Below are 5,431 nucleotides of genomic sequence, written 5' to 3'. Positions count from 1 at the left end.
TGAGGTCTATTCCCCATTCTCTGGGTTTTGTAAGCACGATTTTCTTGGTTCCGAAAAAAGACAAAGGGTTTCGCTTGGTGTTGAATCTCAGGGAATTCAACGCATGGGTGGTGTATCGCCACTTCAAAATGGAGGGCATCCATTTACTGCGGGACATCCTTCTAGAACAAAATTGGCTAGTTCGCTTAGATCTGAAGGACGCCTATCTGGCGGTTCCTATATTCCCGCCACACAGGAGGTTTCTCCAGTTTCTCTGGCGCGGCCAGTGGTTCGAGTTTTCCGCGATGCCCTTGGGTCTGTCTTCTGCCCCTTGGTGTTTCACCAAACTCATGAGACCGGTGGTGCAATGGTTGAGAGAACAGGGGGTGCGTCTGATAATTTATCTCGACGACATTCTAATTATGGCACAGTCGAAAGAACTTTTGATGAGGCATCTGTCTTGGACGCTACGACTGTTGCAGGAACTAGGTTTCCTTCTGAATCTAGAAAAGTCGGTTCTGATACCAGCGTAAGCGATGGATTTTTTGGGATTTCAAATCAACTCTCTCACGTGTCAGTTACTGCTTCCTTTGAAGAAGAGAGTGGCAATCGGGAAGGAATTGAGGAGAGCGCTTGCATCTCCGACAATATCATTGCGGACGCTTGCTCGCCTTGTAGGCCTTTTGGCTGCGTCCATTCAGGCGATATTTCCGGGACCATTGCATTACAGGGCCCTGCAGAGATTGAACATTTTGCATTTACACAAGGGTCTCTCGTATGCGCAACAGATATCCCTTTCAGCAGAGGCTCGTACGGAGATCAATTGGTGGTTAGACCATATGGATGCCTGGAACAGCAGGGCCATTTTCGCCTCCAGCCCGGATGTAGTGATAGAGTCAGATGCGAGTCGATGGGGCTGGGGAGCGCGTTGCGGGACCATAGAGATGGGGGGTCGTTGGTCTCAGGAGGAGCTGAAATTGCATATAAACTGCTTGGAACTTCTTGCGGGAGCATTTGCGATTCGTACTCTGGCCCCTCAGAAGGTTTCTTGTTGCATTCTCCTCCGCATGGACAATGTGTCCGCGGTGCGATACATAAATCGGCTAGGAGGAACCCGATCTCGCCTCTTGGCGGAGAGAGCCAAGGACTTCTGGCATTATTGCCTGGACCATCGTCTGGTGGTGACGGCGGAATATATTCCCGGGTCATCCAACGTGATTGCCGATTGGAATTCACGACATTTGCGGGACAGCAGCGATTGGAGGCTGCACCCCAGCACATTCGAGGCGTTGAACCTCAAGTGGGGACCTTGTGTGTTGGACCCGTTTGCGTCCAGACTCAACAGTCAGCTTCCACGGTTCTACAGTTGGCGGCCGGACCCTCTAGCGGTCGGCTCGGACGACTTTCTTCACTCGTGGACGAAGGGCATTCTATATGCCTTTCCACCATTTGCCATGATCCCGAGGGTGTTGGCACAGACTCGCAGACAGAAAGCGGAACTGGTTCTGGTTACTCCTTGTTGGAAAGCACAAGCATGGTTCCCAATCGCCTTGACCTTGGCTTGTGCGCCTCCGGTTCGACTTTGCTCGTTTCCGGACATTCACACGGATCCACAGGGGCTTCGACACCCGTTAGTGTTGCAGGACCAGTTGGTTCTCATGGCCTGGAGACTTTCAGGCGTCGCTGGCAGGTGCCGGAAGTTTCGCAAGACACTCTCTTTTTCTTATCTCAGGCTTGGGCACCCTCCACACACAAACGATACGAATCTGCTTGGAAGCGATGGGTTGGTTGGTGTGGTGAGCGACAGTGTGATCCAGTAGGATCCGACATTCATCTGATTGTGAATTTTTTGTCGGAACTAGCCAAATCCGGCTTGGCATACCGGACGGTGAATAACTTTAGATCAGCAATTTCGGCGGGCCACCCGCATGTGGAAGGTAGACCGGTGGGGGGGAACACCCTTTGGTTTGCAAGGTGGTGCGAGGTATTCGTTTAGTGAATCCTCCTCAACCTAAGTACACCGTACTTTGGGACGTTTCGGTGGTATTGCGTTTTTTGAGAAACTGGCCGAATAATGAAGCCTTGTCTAGGAAACAATTATCGGCAAAATTGACAGTCTTGCTAGGTCTAATCTCATGTAGACGAGTGTCGGATGTGCGGGCATTGGATTTGGCAGGTAGAGTATTTACTCCTTCGGGAGTTTCCTTTACGATTTCAAGACGTACTAAAACGCATTCTCTGTGTATTACATACCCTGCTTTTCCTCATCACAGCAAATTGCGTGTTGTCAAGTGTTTGAAGGTTTATGAAGATTGTACTAGGGAATTTAGATCTGATGTATCAGGACAATTATTAATTGCTCTTCAGAGACCTTTTCGCCCGGTCACATCTGCAACCCTGGCCAGGTGGATCACTTGGTTACTGGGTCTTGCTGGGGTGGATGTTTCCATTTTGTGGAAATATGGATTTTTCTGATCAGTTATGTCCCCTATCTTGGACCCCAACGGTTCCATGTATGAATCACAAGTACATGTATGTTCCCTCCAGTTCTAGTTCTGAAGACGCAAACACATGTGCGTCCACCGTCAACATGTCCTCTGTCAGATCCGCCATGAATGGGCTGGATATTCGATTCCTAAGTACGAAAGGCCACCGACTTTATATGGCTCAGTTACTCCATTTTGCAGTTCAGGCGAGTAGGCCTGATTCTGCCATCAAGCTTTTCTTGCTCTCTGCCTCTGACAGCTTCAGCTTGAGCTCGCATCTGTATCCATGAACTTTGTCCTACTCCCTGTGCGGCTAACGGTGCCTGCCTCGGCCGGTTTGCCTGCCTGCCAAAAACTGTATTTCACCTTCGAGTTATCTGCTTCGCTCCTCAGCCGATGCATTCCTGTCTAGTAGTTTAGGTAAACATTTCCTTCAGCTACCGAGCAAAGGGCCCGGCCTCTCTGTCCTCATGCAAGTAATTCATAGCCCTGTTACCATGGAAGGTTTCTGCCCCTTGCATCTCATATAGACACTTAGACGCTTGTGCACGCACACACAGTCAGTATAGAATAGATTTTGTCCAAGAGTCCTTCCTTTGTGGATAACATAGTTCTTTAAACATAGGATGTTAGATATGATTTGGGATTAGGTTGACTTGACCCCCCAGACTTCTTGTCTCCACATGTAGAGCTAAATGTCAAGTCCCCTGCACCCCCTAGTTGCACGTCAATCACACGTCATGCTGCTGCGCGCGCATCTATGCCAAGTATAATCTTATAGATCCACCTATATATGACATCATAACCAATTATGTTCCTTTTTACTCCTCATTACGCCCATTTTCGGTTACGTATGTGAATTATCATCTTCCTTATCAATTGTTACGCCTCCCGCATTTGTTTCATTGTAATGTATGTTCTATAAAAACAACTTCTTGTCAATAAAGTATGTACTTCACTTCCTGAACCTCCGTGGTGATGGAACTTGGAGCAACCGATTATAATCGACCATTGGAATAAAGCCCATTCCGAACCTCTAAATACCACGGATTCTGCCTCTTATTTACTGAGCTATTTTATTATGTTTCTGTATCAAATTAAGTCCCGGTAATTAAATTATTTACCACATGAATGGCGCCCGAACAGGGACACTTTCTCATCTCACGCGCCGGCGGTGAGTTGCAGGCCCGGTCTCCTGCCACAGCTGGACGGACAATTACGCGTACCAGCAGGATTTCCTGTATCTCCCTCCGGTCAAGCGGGGGCGACTGAGGCTGCGATCAACACCCAGACGAGGCGGTGGGAAGTGCGAAGTATCCCGACCAGAGCCTAGCTGAGAGAGCAAGATCCGAGGTATACAGAGGCCCACCAGTTCCCGAAGTCCTGAGTCGAGTCCAGTTTCCGATGAGTCGAGTCCAGTCCGGTTCAAGTTCAGTTCAGTTTCCGAGGCCTTCCGTTTCCGAGCTACCCGGTGAGTACCATTAATGGGGAGGCATTCTGACGTGCACATAGGTTGTGCCGGTCAAGACGGGTTTGGGTACACAAATCCGGTCTGCACTGTTTCAGCAGTGTATCTGTACTGTTTAGCAGTATATCTAGTATATCAAGTATATAAATTCAGAATAATTCAGTTAAAGTCGAGTATTATGTTTTAGTGATTAAGTTTTCTTTAGACCGTCATCATTATTGACTGTTCAGGTAAATGTTAAATGTTAAATGTTTTAAGTACGTTCTGCATATTGTGGTATGAATGACTGTTCATTATCGTGTTTACTGTATTAAGTTTGTTCAAAATCAAGTATCAGATCAGTTCTCAATATGCCGCTCTTTTCGAAACTAAGACAGATCACAACAAGAAAAGGGGTACTCGAAGAAGCCGTTCCTATTCCTCCTAGGGACACTCCAGGGTACTTCATGTATCATAAACATGGCTTAGATGCTATATTATTTCTTGATTTATGGGTAGACTACACCAAGGAATTACCAGAAAGTCAGAGGTGGCCCACAGCGGGAACCTGGGATGCAGAGTGCATCATGAAAGTAGAGGAAGAGTTATGGAAAAGTTAAGTCCGACAGTCACAGAAAGACGCCGTTGAGTTATGGCGTAAAGAATCTCATAGACATACCGAAAAGGCCCTCCGACAGGAAGAGAGAAATAGAGAGAATTCAAATAAAGTACGAGAAAACCTATTAATTGAAGAAGGTACAAGAGTGAAATCAGAACAAGTAGACAGACAAAGAAATGCCCTTATGAATGGTATGTATCCCCTTCTGGCCGAAGGATTACCTAAGGCTACTCCAGAGATACCAAAAGACTTGCCACCCCCATTATTCCCAATAAAGGTACATCCTAAGGGGCATCCTAGAACCGCAGAAGATGTTTTTCTTTCCTCATATTTAGATGACGCAGCTCCCGAGTATGCTAATTCCGCCCCACATGGACCGCCTGCCAGGGAGGTTCAACGCCAAGATCCAGTACCCGTATCTCTACAGCAACAAATCCTGTCACAAGTTCCGGCAAGCACATCTGTTTCTGCATCTGTTCCTACAGCTACTTCTATAGCTGTGTCCACACCTATAGTTGCTGTATCGCGTTCAACGAATCCTTTCATGCCCGATACCCCAGACGGGGCTACGGGAGGTGCTACCAACATTTTCTCTACGCCACCCAGAATAAATAAACTTACCTTTCAAGAGTCAGCACATTCACGTACCCCCAAACTCATAAACGCCCGTACGCTTAAGGAACTTCTTGTAGATTGTAGATATGACCCTGTGCCCGGCAAAGAGGACGAAATGATCATGGCATCATTACGTATCAGACGAGCCGCGGTGTATTTAGGGAAGTTACCAGGAATGACTGCGCATCTAGATAATATATACCATTTTGTTCAAACAGGGCGAGATTCTGAATGTATTAACAGAGCTATGGAATATCAGAAAGTGGAGATACAGGGGGAACTGTT

The 5,431-nt window shown here is 47.3% G+C and overlaps 1 long non-coding RNA gene across 1 annotated transcript in view; it reads left to right on the top strand.

The window, feature by feature from the left end:
- The window catches only part of LOC146813703 (uncharacterized), a 70,312-nt gene that overhangs the window by 55,862 nt on the left and 9,019 nt on the right, over positions 1 to 5,431 (top strand). The gene's annotated exons all lie outside the window — the stretch shown is intronic.

This window comes from Triturus cristatus, chromosome 6 (genome assembly GCF_964204655.1).
Source record: "Triturus cristatus chromosome 6, aTriCri1.1, whole genome shotgun sequence".
NCBI classification, from domain to species: Eukaryota; Metazoa; Chordata; class Amphibia; order Caudata; family Salamandridae; genus Triturus; species Triturus cristatus.
The sequence above is the reverse complement of the archived record's forward strand: the minus strand, read 5'-3'. Positions and strand labels throughout refer to the sequence as shown.